The sequence below is a fragment of the Sminthopsis crassicaudata genome, chromosome 5 (assembly GCF_048593235.1).
Source record: "Sminthopsis crassicaudata isolate SCR6 chromosome 5, ASM4859323v1, whole genome shotgun sequence".
Classification (NCBI taxonomy): Eukaryota; Metazoa; Chordata; class Mammalia; order Dasyuromorphia; family Dasyuridae; genus Sminthopsis; species Sminthopsis crassicaudata.
The window spans coordinates 286,936,160-286,956,063 of NC_133621.1; the positions used below are offsets into that span (position 1 = coordinate 286,936,160).

The following is a 19,904-nucleotide window of genomic DNA, read 5'->3' on the forward strand; positions in this document are numbered from 1 at the left end:
ATCACTTATGAAGGAAATCTATGATGGTGAAATAAAAAGGTAATTTTTCTCCCATCTAAGTTAATGGAGCTCTTGAAATCTAGGGGGTCCATAGGCCCTAGTTTAAAACTCATTGATTAAAAGGACGTTGACCATGCCTTCAGTCCTTCAGTAGTCCTAAACTGAGCACTTAATAAGCAAAAATATGTTTGTCTTGGTCAGGACTTATGATTTTACTTCTATAGAGAACTTACAGGAGAGCAAGCCCCCTTTATCAATGCAGACTGGTACCTACCCTGCAATTTATGGTGTTAAACGATTTCTGGGAGAGACTGGTTCAGTAAGTAATGTGATGAAGGAGAGCAACTCCTTAAATCCAAATAGTGTGTATGAGGTTCAGCTTCAAATGATAAGCTTGGTGTAAACCCCAGATGTTGGGGTCTGGTCATATGAAGAATTCACAATGGCCATTCTCTTTGGCAAAAGGTGGGTTTATTTAGGAGAAGAGATTATAGACAAAATGAAGAGATACAATAGACACCAAGGAATGGTAAATAGGAAACAGAGCCGGGAGAGCATATAGTTAGCAAGGAAAGGGGCTGTAAGAATTAATAATGGAAAAGATCAAATTCCCTAGAGGAACTCACAGTAACCAAGAGAAAGGGAGTAGCCCATGAGGTTGGACTATGCCCTTAGCTGGCAGGGCAAATCCTAAAGGACGTTTAACACCCTAAAAGAATTAGTTAGCTATAAGAAGGAAAAAGATAGGGGAGAAATCTTGTGACATGGAGAAAGGGAGAGGGGAAAGATACCAGGAGGCAGAGTGCCCAATCCAAAAGGCGTTCAGCAAAGATGTCATGGATCATAGACAAATTTATAGGAGAAATTTAACTTCAGGGATTTGACATAACTTGGATTTCTGATTGAATATAGCAAGGTAGAGCTATTGACTTCCACAGAGAGTGGGACTATGAGGTTAAACAGATCCCCACAGATGCCCTTCTCGATTGCTCCAGGGAGTAATTTGATCAATATTTCAGGCTCTCTCTGCTAACCCCCACCTAATAACCCAGGACCTCATCAAAAATGCTTGTTATGGTTCCATGTTCATATGAAGGAAAATTAGAAAAAGAAAAAAAAGATTATGTAATTCCTTCTCTTTCACACACTTTCCCACTCTTCCAAAAATCTTCTTAGTAGAGAGTCTGGCAATTACTAACCAATTGTGGGACCCTGAAGTTCTCTCAGGTTCAGTTTCCTCATCTGGAAAATAAAGAAGCTGAATTGGATGACTCCTACAATGCAGTCTAGCTCTAAATCATTCATCCTAAGATCCTCTTTTTATTGATACAGGAAACATGTTAAATGACTTGTCCAAGATCTTACAGATACATATCAGGTCTTTTGTTTTGACTCTAAATCCAGAACTCTCTCTAGTCTAGCATAGAAAATACTTGACAGACCATACTATGCTGTAGAAATATCATCAGCTATTACTGCTTTTTGATACAAGTCAAATTATAAGTGAGTTAAAAACGCTGATTTTTTTTGTGTATTTTAGCAAACACTCTTAAATGGGGCTCTTTGTGCCATTGTCACTTTCTCTTCAGATTAAATCAAGGAAAAAGCTACTTCATTAGGTGAACATCTTTGAATTAGAATCTGTCCTTTACCATGCTAAAAGCCATTGTGTCTCTCTGTCTCCCCACCCCTCAGTGGTATTGTATTTATAATATTATGCAGATTTTGATAACAATGAAATCTGTTCATATGCAAACAGTCCTTTGCTCTAATCAGGAACAATAATAAGCCAGTTCATATCCAGCTTTTGTATCCCAAGTGATCCACCAGGATGGGTGCCTTTTAAAAGCAAGCTAATCTAGCCTATGGTGTCTGCCCAGGCTGTTTCACTCTAAGACTAGTAAATGTGTTTTCAAAGCTGCATTTGACATACCCCTGGAGCAGCTCCAGAAACATCTCAACACTGGTGCTGGAGGAGAGATGGTGAGGGGAAGGGGGGGAGAAGAAATTTCAAAGCATTTTCTTTATGACCAAAAGGGGTAAGTGCCCAGAATTAAAATAAAATGGATGATGCACTTCAAAAATGGTGAATTTCCTCTTCCCCTTTTCTAAAATGTCTCATTTTCATTAATACTGGATTTTTAGACACAGGATTTCTAAAATTTATCCATACCCTCATAGAACAACAATAACAACAAGAAAATAAAAGTATATATATATATATATATATATATATATATATATATATATATATATATATATATATATATATATATATATATATATATATATATATATATATATTATATATATATTATTGAGGAAGCTATTTTATTGTTCAGTGTGTAAGTGATGTGGATTAAAGATTCCTTTCTAATTCCCAGCCCCATGAATCCCAATGGGAGATATCCAGGCTTTCCCAGCCCCCACCGGATCTGAGCTAACTTGGGCTGTCCCAGCCCCAACTCTAATGATCTGCTCAGGCTTTCCCAGCCCCCACCGGATCTGAGCTAACTTGGGCTGTCCCAGCCCCAACTCTAATGATCTGTTCAGGTTTTCCAACCCCCAGCACAAATAGTTCCTTATCTAAAAACCCATTGAATTCTATTCAATTCTAATCCTGGCAGAAACCAGCCAGGAGCCTTGGACTCCACCCACCTTCAAGATTACCAAAAGCCCCCATTATAAAAAGGGGAACCCTGGAGCCCACTCTTTGCAGGAGCCCCAAACATGGCATCCTTACGGTGGCTATGCCAAGGATTCTTGTCCGCCCAGCGCCAGCCTGGCCCTGGTGTCTTTCTACCTTTACCCTTACTTCCATACCCCAAATAAACCTCTCTTATTAATATAGGTTTTTGGGTCTGTAAATTCCTTTACAGGGGACCTGGCGCCGCTACTAGACCTCATTTAACTCTGTATCCTTGCACCGAATCCAAAGGGGTTGCAGGGGAGCTCTATTTGACTCCCTGTACCCCGAACCTGCCACTAGACCTCAATTAACCCTAATTGCATCTAGGTACCACTTACCTAACTCTCATCATAAGGATTTCTGACAAAGGGAAGTAAGCTTCTAGGTAGAGGGAAAGAAAATTTATCAATTATAAAATTCTGTGTTCTGGTTTTTTGTTTTTTTTTATAAGTAAATAGTAATGTAACACTCAGAGAGTCTTTGAGTGCACAATTTGTAAAACTAAGAACAAAGTAACCATGCTTGCACATCACTGCTTCTGAGCTGGAAGATATGTGTAAGATGATGCCTTTGATGGATCCCAGGAAAAGGATTGTTATTTCAGCATGGGTGATAGATCCTCAGATGATCACAGACACAGAAGGGATCTCTGAGTCATCTTGCCCAATGTGGCTCACAATTACCAAGTACTTCAGGGGCCATGCTTCCTTCCAAACATGAGTATCTTGGACCCAAGAAAAGGAGTATTAGATATCATACAATCATAGAACTAGGAGACACCTCAGAGATAATCTAGTCCTATCACCTTATATTATAGAGAACAGAAACTAAGGCCAAGAAAGGAAGTGACTTGCCTAAGCTCACACAACTGGCAAATGACAGAATCAAGATTTGAATCCAGGTTTTCTGATGCTGAATGCAATGTACCCCACGGCCCTTTGCTGTCTACCCAAATGCACAATTGTGTGCATGCTATTCACTTATTTCCACTTCCACGCCACTGAACAAGCCTGCAGTGTTCTCCTTCTTTGGGTTTTTGTCTTAAAATGCTAATTTCCCTAAAAGCATATTTCAGTAGTGAATTTTATAAATTATATATATATATAGTTTAAATTAAATGAATTTAATTTAATTAAAATTATACAATTTTATAATAGACCATCCCTCTGCCCCATCTGTTAGTATTTTAATTCCAAAGTGATTTTATTTACTCTTACTCTTTCTATATCTTCCATATACTTCCCTACATATGGTACAAGTTGTTTATTTTTTGATACTTTCATTCCAAAAACAAGCCATCTAAAAACAAGATAAAAAGAATTATTTTGGTTTTTATCTTTTGTATCCCCTTGTATATGTCTAGTGCATATATTAGAGGCTTGATACATGTTTCTTACTTGATTGAAATTAGGGGGGGGGGGAGATATAGAATCATAGTGCTTCTTCCTGATATGGAAACATAATAAGCTCATTTTAAAGTCCACATGAAGAGAACTTACAGCTTGAAGGGACACTTTGGACCCACGTTCTCATTTCACAAAGGAGGAAACTGAGACCTAGTGACAGCGAGGGGACTAAATGGCACCCCATAATTAGTAAGTAGAATGATTGAGATCTTAGCTACAGAAAAATGAGTTTCTATCTCAACCATTCATCTCCAACCACTGAGTCTATTTTCTCTGACTTCTGTCATAGGAGCAGAAATCTCTATTGTAATCCATAAGTCTGGAGAGTAAAAAAGGGAACTGGGGTGCAGGAATGGAACAGGAACAAAAGAGATCAATGATACAATAGTTGGAGAGCTGACATGGGAAGAGAAAAAGAGGAGGGGAGGGGGCATGGCCTGGCAACATCCCAGGGGGATTTACTTTTCAGCCCCTAACTGAAGCCCTCAGGGATTGCACCACGCTGAGACCAGATGGAGGGGACAAGATGGCAGAGGGGCTCCTCTCCCCAGCCCCAGCTGTCAGCATGAAAGACAGAGAGGCAAGCCTGGTCAGGCACCAAACTGGCACTACCCTTTCCGAGGCCGCGGGCAACTTCACCCAACCACTCAGTAAAGTCTGCACAGCTCAGGAGCCCTCTCCATCAACACCCGCCGGGAAAATGGGGGCTTCATCAGTCATTCTAACAGAGCCTGGCCTGCATCCATCATTCATTTCTCCATTCCCAGCTAATGAAGTCAAGGTCTCCCCTCCCCTTTCCTAGTTGTTTGCCTGAGTTCATCAGCAACCCAATTTATTTGAGCTCTTCTCTGCTTTATTTCTTTTATCAGAGATATTTATGCAACCACACACCCTGAATACTCATGGTCAAACCCAAGTTCGAAAATGCTAAACCCACCTAAGAATAAATCAGGACTGAAGGCAGCATGGGAGAATAGAAGCAGTGCCATATTAGTGTCAAGAAAACCTGAGTTCTGAACTTATCTCCAGCACTTACGAGTTACATGATTCTGAGAAGATCTCAGAGAAGTATGGGCAGAAAAAAATCACTTTGAAAGTGACTAAGAAAATATACTGTGTACATATACATAAAAAACACTCTCACATATACTTATAAGTGTGTATATGTATGTATAAACTCCCATATATGCCTATGGGTATGTGTGTATATATATATATATATATATATATATATATATATATATATATATATATATATATATATCCTCATAGATAACATACATACATATATATATATTATATATATATATATATATATACACACACACACACACACACACACACACACACACACTCTCATATATACTTGTAGGTACATCTATATCTATAGCTAGAGATATATTTCTATTTATAGCTATAGAAAGATAGATAGATTTCTATGGGGATGTGTGTGTGTAGACAGATAAATATAATAGAATATAGCTTCTAAAGGAGACATCAATAATTTTAAGGTTCCCTGACCTTAGGGGTTTTCTATTTTAACAATCTGTCAGTGATTCTAAATTGTCTGGTTTTGGAATCTGTGATCCTGATCTGATCTAAGAATGCTATTGTTCTGTCAATGATTGTAAAAGTCTTCTGGCTTAGGGGTATACAAATATTTCTTCTCTTAAACTTTAGGAAAGATAGATTAGTGATCCTGAGACTTTATGTTATTGTTCTAACAACCTTGTCTGCCAGTGATTCTAAGGTCTTCTGGCTTAAGGACAGTCCTAGGTCTGCTGGTCAGTGATAACCAAACTCCTGAGACCACTCCTCAGTTCTACCTCTAAGCCATAAATTAGCATATCAATGACATGAACTGGATAACTTTGTCTTCTTGCTCCTGGTTCCTTGCTAAAATTCTTTTGGAACTTAGCCCACTTCAATTGGCATTACAATTACAATAACCTTTGCCTCTTGACTCAGAAATGGGTTCAAGCCTGAAATTTCTTTTGAGACACTGGTCTGAGACCCCCAATCTTTTGGGGTCCCTTTCCTTCTGAACCTCAACACATCTATAGGGTATAAATATTCACATATATATGCCCATGAGACAGGTGTGTGTCTATAGATAGATATAGAGTATAGATATACACATAGATATAGAATATAGATATACACACCCTCATATATGCCTATAAAGGGATGATAGAGGTACCTGGAGTGGTAATATGAAATATATTTTGGAGAGCATAATTTTAAAAGAATATTATAAAAATAGTATAATAGAGATTCAGTTCATGGCATAAAGAAATTATGTCATAGTCATCCATCACAGATTACAAAAGTTTGCTTTTTGATGTGAAATAGCTTCAGGGGCTCAAGCAGATACAACCAGACAAGACAGAGTCATAAATGAAGGAGCCCTATGTTTTTGGGGGAAACACAACTTTTTATAGTCTTAGGGGAATAAAGGCAGGATCTAGGGATTATGGGGAATTATCAGGAAGAATGTGGAGAAAGGTCAAGGAGGGATCAAGGAGGAGCCAGAATTGTCTAAAAATATACTAATCGAGACAGTCTCAGAGAAGATGAGCTGATTAAGGATTTCTGGCCTCTCTACTCTGAGACAATGAAGGCTGATTAAGAGTTTCTGCCTCTCATTATTGAGACAAAGGAGCAGGACTGGCTTGTTTTGGCAATTTCTAGGAATAAGTTAGTTTAAGGTTCACATCTTTTATAGGTATATACATACTTTCATATGTACCTATAGATGTGTATGTATGTGTATCTATCTATCTATCTAGATAGATAGATAGATAGATAGAGATAGAGATAAATATTTATATCTCTATCTATCTATATATACACATACACACACCTATATATACATATACACAATCCTATATAGGCCTATAAATGTGTGTAGTATATGTGTGCATACACACATACTCATATGTATGTATATAGGTATATATGTGTGCAATTGGCGGCCTTCTTAGTCTCACCTACGCACTCCATGGAAATAGGGATTAGAAGTGTGGTTTGCTAGGGAATTCACGAGTGAAGACACTCCCTCTTATCAATGAAAGTTGGCATCAGCTTACAGTCTTAAATCAGGGGATTATAACAACAATAATCAGCAATTATAATAATAATGGCATTTTTTATACCTATGTGTGCTAGTATTGTACAAATACTATTTCATATTGTTGGCTTCTCAATGGATGCGAAAGGGCCTGGAAGGAATGAAAAAAGTTGGGTTTTTTTGTTTGTTTTTTTAGTAAAGTTAAAAATAAATAATAATTCTAATTTAAAACATTTCATTTGATGTTTTTATTTGATGATGGACCTTGGGATCCATAAATATGGTTTTTAAAAATATTTTGATAACATTCAATATTGTTAGTTTCTTTAGCATTCTGATATATTTTATTTTAGGCATTTAAAAACATTCTAAGGAGTCCATAGGCTTCAGCAAACTCTGCCAAAGGAGTCTATGATGTACAAAAAGTTAAGAACACCATGTTGGAGTGTTGTCTGCATTAGTAGTATCAAACTCAAATAAAGTTGACATAACCTAGTTACATAACTCAGAAAATTACATACTGGCATTTATTTTGTTAAATAATCTGCTTCTGGAAAACTCAAGAGTGTTGCAGGCAGGCCTGAATATCTGACAATCCTGTTCTAGATCCTTGAAAGGAAAGTATATGTTGGGTATTATATAGCAATGTAGAGATGAGATTTTACTATGTTCATTTCACCATCTTCCAGTCATAGACTGTTCTGGCACAAAGTAGGCAAAGATATCTAAAACTCCAGGGCTAAATAAGGGGCATCAGAAAACATATTCTTACATAGAATTTTTAATGTAATTTTTTTTAATCACTATTCTCTCAACTGCCACAGGAAAAAGCATCGGACTTCAAATCAAGAAATATAGACCTACATCCTGATTCTGACCCTTACAAGCTGACTCTGAGAAAGTGATGTCACTTCTTTGAGATTGAATTTCCTTCATCTGAAAAATGGGGACAATAGTCCACAACCCTTCCTAGGAACTAGACACTATTCTTCTAAGAGCTAAAAAAGGAAGAAGAAAAAAAAAGGCAAAAAAAAAAAATGGTTCTTTTTCTTCCGATCAGAGACAAGAAGCAAATATCAATTTGCATACAAGATATATGCAGTGCAAATGAAAGTTAATCCTAGAAGGAAGAAATTAGCAGCAGAGAAGAGCCAGCAAGATCTCCTGCAGAAGTTGGAATCTGAGCCAAGTCTTGAAGAAAGCCAGGGGAGGCAGGAGAAGAGCATTCCAGACCCCAGGCACAGCCAGTACAGACATGCAGAGTCAAGAGATGGAGTGACTGATGAGGAACAGGGAGGAGACCATTTTTACTGGATGGTGGAACACTGGGCAGAACATATATAACCAGTCTAATTCATAGGGTGTGATAAGAGAAGCACTTTTAAACTTTAAAATAAAGGAAGCCAAGTTCCAAGAAGTATATGGACTGTTCCAAGATCACACAACCAGGAAGAAGCAGAATTTGGATTCACTTAGTCCAGTCTTTCCAGTGGTTCGATTGATTATGATTCATTCCCAACATTGTTCTAGGTAATGGAATACAGAACTCCAAAACTCACTTCCTGGCAATGGTGCAATAAATTTATCCAGTTTACTTTTTCAAAATGGGAATTAAAATACCACCAAAGGCTCATCTCCAGACTTTCCTAACCTTGATTGGATATGACCTTTGTCTCCTTTCAACTGCCAGTTTATTGTAAATGATGTACAAATGTTAATTCCCTCTGCCATCTTAACAGCTTCCTGTCTGCCCTCATCTCCAGCTGTCCCTTTGCCCAGTGGTTTGGCTGCCTTCATCATCTTTAAACTGGTGCCAAGATTTACTCTTTTGAAGGTTATCTGCATTGATTTCTTCATGTCACGGCTTGTCCTGAGTCCTTAAAAGCTCCTCATTTCTCAGTGTCTGGCTGAAATGCACAATGACTGTGTGTTCCTTCCACAACCCATTACTAATGACATTGGTTTTCTCCAACTATGTGGCATTGTATAGGGGAAGTTGGAGGGAGGAGAGTCTCCAGGGAATTCAGACTTTGACCAAAAACAATGCTCTCAGCTAACAACTTTGATGAAAGATGTGTTAAAAATTCAGTGAATCCAAAAAAAAACCCTTAAATTTAAACATAAAACTATTTTCATACAGTCTATAAAATTAGTACAGAAGAACTAAAAGGCAATAGTGGGATAGAAAACAGTTGGTTAATCGCATCAATTGTGACCCCATTTGGGGTTTTTTCCGCAGAGATACTGGAGTTGTTTGCTATTTTCTTTTCCAGTTCATTTTACAGATGAGGAAACTGAGGCAAGTAAGGTAACTTGGCTAGTACATGTCTGAGGCCATATTTGAACTCAGAAGATGAGTCTGACTGCAGGCCCAGTATTCTATCTACTGTACCCCATAGAAAAAAGAGGACTAGTATTAGTCAGAAACTATGATTGGAAGTCCCATCTCTGACACTTGTTGGGAAACCTGGGTAATTCTCGAAGGCTAAGCAGAAATAACAAGGATCCCACAGATGCAGAACTGGAAGAGACCTTAGAGGCTATCTTGTTCAACCTTTTCATGTTGAAACTGAAGCTTATAAAATCTGAATGAGTTGCCCAGGTAAGGGAATTCCCTACATCCATAAAAATCACCAGATGCACATTGGTACTGGTCATTTCTTCCCTAAGAATTCCCGCCATCACTGAAATCCAGGAACCTGGACCATTTCACTAAGTACAGAACAAATATTATTCCATTGTATCCTCAAAACAATTCTGGAAGATAGGTGTTATTATAATTTCCATTTTACACATAAAGAAACAAAAGCAGAACACCAGCCCTGAAGTTAGTAGGATCCTAGTTCAAATCTGATCTCAGACATGTAACACTTCCTAGCTGTGTGACCCTGGGCAAGTCACTTAACCCCAATTGCCTCAGCAAAAAGAGAGAGAGAGAAAAAAAAAGAAGAAGAAAGAGAGAGGTAGAAGAGAAAGAAAGAGAAAGGGAGAGAAAGAGAAAAAAAGAGAGAAAGAGAGAAAGAAAGAAAGTCACATTTAGCATGTGTACTGTATTTGAGCTCATATATTCATGATTCCAAGTTTTGTCTTGTTTCCACTATGCCCCTAGATTCCTGGGAAAAACCAGCTTATAAGTAAGTATTTACACAATTTTTTTTCATCAGAGAAAAATTGATCTAAATGTTCTCCCAACATTGTTACATTTTGATGAATTTTAGAGTATGACAATTTCCAAGGAATAAGAATCATAAATAATCCAAATATTGATGGAGATTAACACAGTGATCTCAAGCAGGCTGCAGCATATTTTCAATGATAAAGAATGGGAATGAGAAAAGAAAATGTAGTTTTGAGAAAGGAGGTGGTTCAGTCATGTGGTGAAAATGGAAAATGAAGGACGGATAGCCAAGGACTCCAATATTACTCTGTCCACTCTATCCAAAAACATCCTGAGACTCATTGAATGCATACTCTACATTTGAATAAGGACAAGGTGAGGTGACATAGATGAATTTAAGTGGTAGATGATCAATTTAGAGGTCATTCAGCCCAGGCCCATCTTTTACAGATTAGGACACTAAAGTTTAGCAAGATTTAAGTGAATGGCCTGGGATCACACAGCTAGGAAGATTCTGAGGTAGGGTTTTGTTTTTAATTTATGAAATAAAACATGCATTTCTATAAAATAATACAATGTTAAAAAGAAAAAGATGATTGCACAAGAAGCTGCAAGTCTGTTATGTACAACTTGCTGTTAATTTTAAATATATAATAACATTATCATGCAAATGTCTTTTTTCTCTTTTATTCTTTCTTTCCCCTGCCCCCCAATCTCCATTTCCTAGAGATGACTACATTATTCATACATACGTATGTATTTTGTACCTATGTATCTAAATGAAAAATAAACCACAGTTATCAATTCTGAGGTGGGTTTTGAGCTCTATTTTTCCTGACTCCAGGCCTAAGAATTTAACCATCACAACATGCTAACTCCTCACATGGATGAGATCCATTAAATAAGTCATGTGTAAAATGTCAAAACCCAAAGATTTTTACAAAGCTATATTTAACCCAGAAGAATAGACTTAGTAGAATGCTGTGTTAAACAAAAACAAAGTAAAGATTTTTGTTGGGCAATTCCCTTCCCTCAAGCATTCTTGAGAATTAGAGCATAGGATAAAAAATATACCTCTTCAGCCCGGCCTACTTAAATATACAGAAATAGATGCTACAATTGAATTATAGCCGGAAGGAAGGAAGGAAGGAAGGAAGGAAGGAAGGAAGGAAGGAAGGAAGGAAGGAAGGAAGGAAGGAAGGAAGGAAGGAAGGAAGGAAGGGGAGAGGAGAGGAGAGGAGAGGAGAGGAGAGGAGAGGAGAGGAGAGGAGAGGAGAGGAGAGGAGAGGAGAGGAGAGGAGAGGAGAGGAGAGGAGGGAGGAGAGGAGGGAGGAGAGGAAGAAGGAGAGGAGGAAGAAGAGAGGAAGAAGAGAGGGAGGAGGAACTAGGGGAGAAAGGAAGAAGGGAAGGAGGGAAGGGAGAGAAGAAAGAGAAGCGAGGGAAGGAAGAGAAGGAAAAGAAGAGAAGAAGGAAAGGAGGGAAGAGAAGAAGGAAGGGAGGGAAGAGTTGAAGGGGAAAGGGAAAAAGGGGAAAAGGGAAAGAGAGAAAGGAGAAGGGGGAAGGGAGGAAGGAAGAAAGGAGAAGAGAGGAAAGGGAGAAGGGAGAGAAGGGGGAAGGGAGAGAGGAAAAAAGGAGGAAGGAAGGGAGAAAGGAAGGAAAGGATGGAGGAGGGAAGGGAAGAAGGAAGGGAGGAAAGAAGTAGGGAGACAGAGAAGGAGAGAGGATAGGAGGATTATACTAAGCACCTGTTGTGTCTCATTTGATCTTTGCAATAACTCTGAAAGGCAGCTGCAATTATTTTCATGTATCATTTCCTATTACTGTGGGCATCTACCTCTATTCTAGGTATGCTTTAGGATTTCCCAGAAACCCAAGTCAAGCTCATTGGCCTAGACTTTGCAGGCTCTATTACTTTTTTTTTAATCAGGAAAGCACTTTTTCTTCTCCAAACAAGAGTTATCTCTTATTTATCACAATCTTTCAAATTTCATTAATGATGACTCAGCAGTGTGACACATCAGGTTTTGCCATCTGCCTGGAACCTTCTTCACTCTCCAGACTAAAGACTACAGCCTAGAGAATTTACCATTTCAGCTCTAGAACACCATTTTAGGGACTGTCTTGTTTTTCTATTCACATCCCTCAGAGCTTAGAACAGTATTTTTTATATAGGAAATAACTTTTCATTCATTCTTTCAGGAGACAAAGTAATATTGGGCATATAACCTGAATATCAAGGGTAATGCTTACTATCTCCTTACATTGGACAACAACATTCTTACAGCTAGTTTTCTGTACCATAATTTCCGAGACAAATGTGCTTCTTCATGGCCAAGAAAACAGAAGCATATAAAGAAATGGACATGAGGGACAGCTAGGATGCACAGTAGATAGAGCACCAGCCCTGAAGTCAGGAGGACCTGAGTTCAAATGTGATCTGAGATACTTAACATTTCCGAGCTGTGTGACCCTGGGCAAGTTACTTAACCCAAATTACCTCAGGAAGAAGAAGAAGAAGAAGAAGAAGAAGAAGAAGAAGAAGAAGAAGAAGAAGAAGAAGAAGAAGAAGAAGAAGAAGAAGAAGAAGAAGAAGAAGAAGAAGAAGAAGAAGAAGAAGAAGAAGAAGAAGAAGAAGAAGAAGAAGAAGAAGAAGAAGAAGAAGAAGAAGAAGAAGAAGAAGAAGAAGAAGAAGAAGAAGAAGAAGAAGAAGAAGAAGAAGAAGAAGAAGAAGAAGAATGGAGGAGGAGGAAGAGGAGGAGGAGGAGGAGGAGGAGGAGGAGGAGGAGAAATGGATATCTCGGCTTCCTCTCTGATTTGTGTGTGAGAGAGAGTAAAAGAGAGAAAGAAACAAATAGAGAACCAAAGAGAGGAAGAAAAGATGGAGGGAGATAAGGATGGAAAGGGAGAAGGGGGAGGGAGGCAGAGGGAAAGAGGGAGGAAAGAATGGAGGGAGATAGAGAAGGAGGGAGAGGGAAGAAGAAAAACAGACAGAAACAGAGACAGACAGAACCTTCCTTTGTTTTACCTTCCTTTGCCAGTTTCAGGACATTTTAAGTTTCAGCACTGCTGGCATTCAAATATGCATCCTCTGGTACATTCTCTTGTGTTCCCTTGCATCCATCCATATATATATATATATATATATATATATTATCTCTGAGATGGCTGAGTTCCCTGTGCATCCACATAGATTTACTTAGAAGATGTCCACTTTTCCTCATCAGTGAAAATGATTATTTTTTTCTGTTTCATTCAATTTTCATTCATGAGTTTCCCATCTTTCCAAGGCTGACTTCCCCTGTAGACTTTTAGTCCATGTGTCCTTCCTATTCTTCCTATATCCTGTGAAATCTATTTTCCTAAAAATTGCTTCCTTAAGTTTCACAGTAAATTGAAAGAAAACTGGTGGGGTAAACTCAGAGATATGGGCTATTTGGTGATACAATTCAAGGTGTAGGATAAAAGTCTGAGTTCTGGCAAAATCCATTTTTGGATTTTGTCAAGGCCTTCCTTTTTTTTTATTTTATTTATTTTATTTTATTTAAACTACCTGCTCTGCCAGAGATCCAATCACTTGTAAATTTGAATCATTTACATTAGCTCATTAAAATGTATGGGGCACTCTCTCCAGCAAAGAGAAGACAAAATCTCTGTCCCAAATCATGCAGAACCTAACTCAGAAAAAATGAAATGCGTAATACCAGAAGTCCCAGAGCATCTAGATGCTGCAATAGAGAAGAAAAGATGAGCTCAGAAAGGCTTCATGAAAGAAATAGATTTTGGAGAAGGATTCAGCAGAGAAAAATGGCATCATTGAATGCACAGGAAATGGGAAACTACTCTAATTAATGCAAACAAGGCTAACGTGATACAGAAGCAGATGAGGATCTGTTGCAGACCTAGGGCCCAGGGCAGCGATTTGTAGACTCCCATTTTTCTGAGATCATGATCAGGAGAATGGACATAACATCTGGGCAATAATGAGGTAAAATATTTGCTCATATACCGAGTGTGAATTATAAAGTAGGACCTACTGTAAAGGGTAAATGGAGTTGTCCCTGCCCACTTTATTTCATTATAACCCATTTTTAATCAACTTAGGTTTATGAGGCCTTTGTAGGTCATGTAACTTATTAGTACTACTTCTAGATAAGAAAACTGAGCATGAGAAAAATTAAATTTCATTCCATAGAATTACACACATGGTTAATATCAGAGTCAGGATTCATTTGATCATAAGATCATGGATCTAAAGCTTAAAAGAGCTTTGATTATCTAGTCCAAACCTATCATTGTAGGGATGAGGAAACTGGGTCCCAGGAAGGTTACATAGCATATCCAGTCATAGAGTTAATGCTAACGCTGGGATTTGAAACTAAGTCCTTTGACTTTTTCTCCCTAAATTTCTCAATTCCAAATCTAGGACTTTGTCCATTATAGCCCAAATAAGAAGAGAGCCCAAATGTTCTGATTTGGTAGGTACAAAGACTAAACTCAATCCATGATCCCTGATACTCCTTGTAGGCCAATCCATTATTCATGTTTGACAACAGTAAATGAAAAGCTAATACCAATACCAGCTAAAGCTTTATGTCATATTGAATAGTGTGGGAATCCTCTAGGACAAGTCAAACTTTCCACCATCCTAGGACCCCATATTCCAGGGATTTGAGTTAATAGAGAAGTTTGGGCTTGGGATAGCACTTCCCAAACATTTGGTCACAGGATCCTTTTGCATTAAAAAAGAATGGGAGGAAGAAAAAGAATGGCTCCAAAAGATCTGGAATTCATGAAGGCCTTTTCTGAAGGATCCATAGGTTCAGAGTCCCCAGAAAATCGAAAGTCCTAAAAAGAAAAGGCACCTGACCCAAACTTTAACTTTCTAGAAGGACCTATAATTTACCTAGGATGCCAAAGTTGGTCCTAAATGTTCCAGGTCAGGACAAACCCTTATAGACATGAATCAGACAGCTCCATGTGAGTCTTGGTATCCTACCTTCTAAGACATGCATTTTGGGGAAAAAAAAATAGATGCTGCAGATTTGGAAGAATGGAGACAGAAGGTACCAAAATATCGTATAATCTCTGAGCCAATCAATCAATGCAGAGCATAAAATATTGCATTGGAAAATAAAATAAAGCATGGTACAGTGCAGAGTATCAGTCTTGGGGTCAGAGAAATTCTGCCTCTGATCCCTATCATCAAAAGTCATTCTAATTCCTTAGGCTTCAGCTCCCCATCTGTAAAATGGGACAGAGGATCATCAGGTAGATGAGCAAGCTCTAGATCTATTAATCTCTGGGGGAAAAAAAGTTGGATTTGAAGTTTCTTACTATATAAATGAGAAAAACAAGATCTAGAGAAGTCAGTGAGTTGGGCTAAACTGGAGCTATAATGCAGAACAAAAACTCAGATTGTAGTTCTCTTTTCAGTCTATCCTTGGCAAAAATATACTCCATGATTTGGGAAAGTAGAGTAGAAAACACAATGTTACTGCAATCAAAGGAGAACTTGAGTCTCAAATTTCACCTCTATTTGTGTGACATTGGGGCAAGTCTCAGGGGCCTCAGTTTCCCCTTATTTTAAATTAAGGGGTTGGACTAGGCAATCTCTGAGGTCCATTCCACCCCTATATAGACCATCCAATAATCTCACATTGTCTTCCTGCTTATTTACTAGGAGATCCCAATATCAAAGGGGGTCGCTCTCTTTGTGGTTATTCAACTTTTCCAAATGCAGTCTTTCTCCCTTCACAGCTAGGCCATTTCTCTTTAAAATTAGTTAAATTCAAACACATAAATGCAATCTAAAATATTGCTGTCTGGATAGCTTTTAGTCCAAAACAGAGATGCTTTGTCATCATGTAAAAACATTACATATGCTATGAGTGTTCTGGCTCATGTCCCATGAAATATAGCCCAGTGAGATAAATCATGAAGCTGGCACTTTCAAAAAGGAAACTTTGCTTGCCCTTCCCTCCTTCCTTCCAGTATCCCACCTCACAAAGATCTCTCTCAATGCCTTTTCCTAGTTTCTCCCTAACCAACCAGAGGCATAACCAGGGCAAGGTCTCTTGGACTTTGTCCCAGAGAACTGCCATCCAGAGGTCCATTTACTAGCTGTTCATCCTCCTTCTGCCCCCATTTCCTCATCATTACTAATATGATATAGCCTGCTTACTTCCATCATACATCTCCCCACTGTTGCCTGAATAATCCATATCAGTCAATCAACAAGCATTTAAATGCCTACCAGATGATTTCCCCCTCTTAAGTTACCTTTCAGCTGCTTCCTATGTATCCTGGATATGTTTATTTACTACATATTATCTCAACTTTTAGAATATAAACTCCTTAAGGACAAGGTCTTATCTCCTCACATCTTTCTATCCTCCATGTTTTCCCTAGTGTCTGGCACATGGGAATCATTTATTAAATGCTTGCTGATTGATTTGCTATGTACAATTTTTTTTTTTTTTGCTATGTATAATACTAGGCAACAAAAGTATAATGACAAAAACCAAACACACATTTTAGATTCCTCAAACATTAGGATATTGCAGGATCCACAGTTGTCTAATATCACCAGTAGATGACAGCTGACCCATAATGCCAAAGCGATAGGTCTAGTGAGATCCTGAAGGGAAATTCTAGTCAGTTTTTTTGGAAACATCACCAGATGTTACCACTGGTAAGGACCTGAAAGGCCATTAAATCAATCACCACTCCCATTTTGTAGATAAGAAAACTGAAAGCCAGAGAAGTTATACTACTTGCCTAGGGACACATAGCACTTAAATGACTGAGGTAGGATTTGAATCCATTGCCCTTTCCACCATGCTATTCAGACTGTCAGATGGGTGGCAAATCTGTGGATTTTAAGTACAGACACTTCTGAACCTCTTCATTAATGGATTTTATTAAGTCAGGGGAAAATAGCTATTGCATAATGTTCTGTAATCAATCATGAGTTAATATGCAAGTCATTAGGTTCCAAATAAAAAGATCTATAAGCAATAATCTACAAATTTGCCTAATGCTGATTGATATACACAATCAAGGTAGGAAGACATTGGAAAGAAGAGAGAGAGAGAAAGAAGGAGAGATGATAGAAAGAAGAGAGAGCTAAAAGAAGAGGGAGAAACGAGAGGGGGAAAGAGAGGGGAAAAGATGTAAAGAGAGAAGAGGAACGTGTTGGAGAGCATTCTCTTCTTCTTGGGTGGGAGATATATACTTGTTTAACTAAGGAGACTCATCAGAAGTTGTCCGACATAGAAATCTAGGTGGTACGGTGCATAGAGCACTGGTCCTAGAGTCAGGAGGATCTGAGTTTTGGACCTCAGACACTTACTAATTGTGTGATACTTGTCAAGGAAGAAGAAGAGGAGGAGGAACTAGACGTAAAAGCAGCGGCAATAGCAGTAACAATAGCAGTAATAGTAAAAGGAGAATCAGAAGATAGCAGTGACATGGAAACCAAAGGAGGAAAAAAACATCCAGAAGAGAGTGATCAGAGAGGTCTAGGAGAATAAGTGGTTAAAACTGTGGGATTTAGCAGCTAAGAGATCACTGGAAATGTTGGTCAAAGAGGGTCAGTTGAGATACAGGGATGGAAAGCCAGAGTGAAAGAAAAAACAGATTTGGTAAAGTAAATGGAGAGGATGGCAAAGTCTAGTGAAGGAGATCATTTTCTACTTCGAAATGGACAACAGAAGAGCATAATGGTTGACAGTAAGGAAGGAGCCAATATATAAAAAGTAATTAAATTTCAGAGAAGGTATTCTCACTGCCTAAAATTCCTAGACAGGATGGAATCAAGAATATATAAGGAGAGAGAAGCTTTGACAAGGAAAAAGGATACCTCCTTCTCAGACACTAGAGCAAAAGAAAAGAAAATGAAAAACAATTGTAGAGGGGCTTTGAAATGAAAAATAAGGGAAAAGAAGAAACTCCTGGCACACGGCCTCTGTCTTCTATATAAATACAGAAGATGAGGTCTGATATTAGGAGGGAGGGAATCAAGGGTAACTTTATAGGTCTGAAGAACAAAAGGTAAGGCTTGGAGTAGCCAGTACCTAAGAGTGTTAGAGTCAATCAAAGGAAAAAAGAGAAGTGATAAGGCAAAATATAACTAAAATGAGGTGGCTTGGATTCGTAGTTTATTTAGCTAGCCCAATTTTCAGACTTTCTCCACTGGTGCTCAACAGTATGCAAGTGGGGAGTCAAGAAGGTGGATAGTGGGAGGAGCCCAGAGTTGGTGTTTGGCAAAGCATGCATCTTGAGCAAAGGGATCCAAGGACAATGTCATCCAGGAAGTGTATAACAGATACACACATACGTACAATGAGCAGAATTTAAGTAAGCAAAAAAAAAAAAAAAAAAAAAAAAAAATATATATATATATATATATATATATATATAATGTGTGTGTGTATCTTGCTCTCATATAGATATATATATTACATATATACGTGTATATGTATTGTATGTATACACATTGTTATATATACATACATACACACATGCTTTATATAATGATAAACAACTTTGAAAGACTTAAGAATTTTGACCAGAACACTAGATGATTTAATGATGACTTCAGAAAACTGATGATGTGACATGCTACTTACCTACCCCCTATTAGAAGGAATGGACTCAAAGAGCAGAATGAAACAGACTTTTTGGGATATGGCCAATCCGGGGAATTATTTTACTTGCCTATGTATATTTGTTACAAGAATTTTGTTCTTTTTTTTTTTTTCAAATATGGTAGAAAGGAGAGAAATAAATATTATTTTTAAACTTAAAAGTTTAAAAAAATAAAAAGGTGACCTAGTTATAGTGATAGGGAAGGATAACAAATGGACATATAAAGTTCACAGTGATGCATATAAAATAGTAAATAACATGAAAACCTCAAGAAGTCTATTTCAATCCAACCCATGGGGGATGTAGATTCTTCTATGACAGAATTATTACAGGAGGAAATAGATAAGTTTCGCACAAGATTTATAGATGAAGCCCTGACAGAGAAAATACTCACACTAGAGAGTACAAAATCAATCACATAATAGAAGGAAGGGAATGTATGTAATATCTACTATGCTCCAAGCACTATGCTAATCATATTTTATAAAAATTATTTGATCTGATTATCATAACAACTCTAAGAGGTAGGTGCTATTATTATACCCATTTTACAGATGAGGTAATAGGCATTTATAGGCTACATCTATGTTTGGGCCACAAATTGGTCAAAAAGATAGTAAGTGTAGGAAGAATATGAACTGAGGTCCTAACTCCAGGTCCACTGCTCTATCCATTGCACCACCAAAGTATGAAGTACCTAATAAATGTTAAGTATCTAATAGGTGCCTAATACTTGCTGAGAATGAAATAACAGATGCATTGATATATTACAGTAGCATTTTATTTTTTGAAATCCTGTTCTCTCAGAGGCCTCATAAGGCACCATTCCAACAGTATAATTGCAAAACATATGTCTGCTAAGAAAGGTTTAACAGAAAACAAAAGGTTCATTCAACCAACTCAGTTTAGTAAATTTAATTGCTGTGGAGCTTCCGATGGGTTACTCTCTGAAAACAACAATACATCCTTTTT

At 37.9% G+C, this 19,904-nt stretch overlaps 1 protein-coding gene across 16 annotated transcripts in view; it reads right to left on the reverse strand.

Moving 5' to 3' along the window:
* ANKS1B (ankyrin repeat and sterile alpha motif domain containing 1B) overlaps positions 1-19,904 on the reverse strand; it is a 1,348,742-nt gene that overhangs the window by 1,229,163 nt on the left and 99,675 nt on the right. The window lies entirely within an intron of this gene.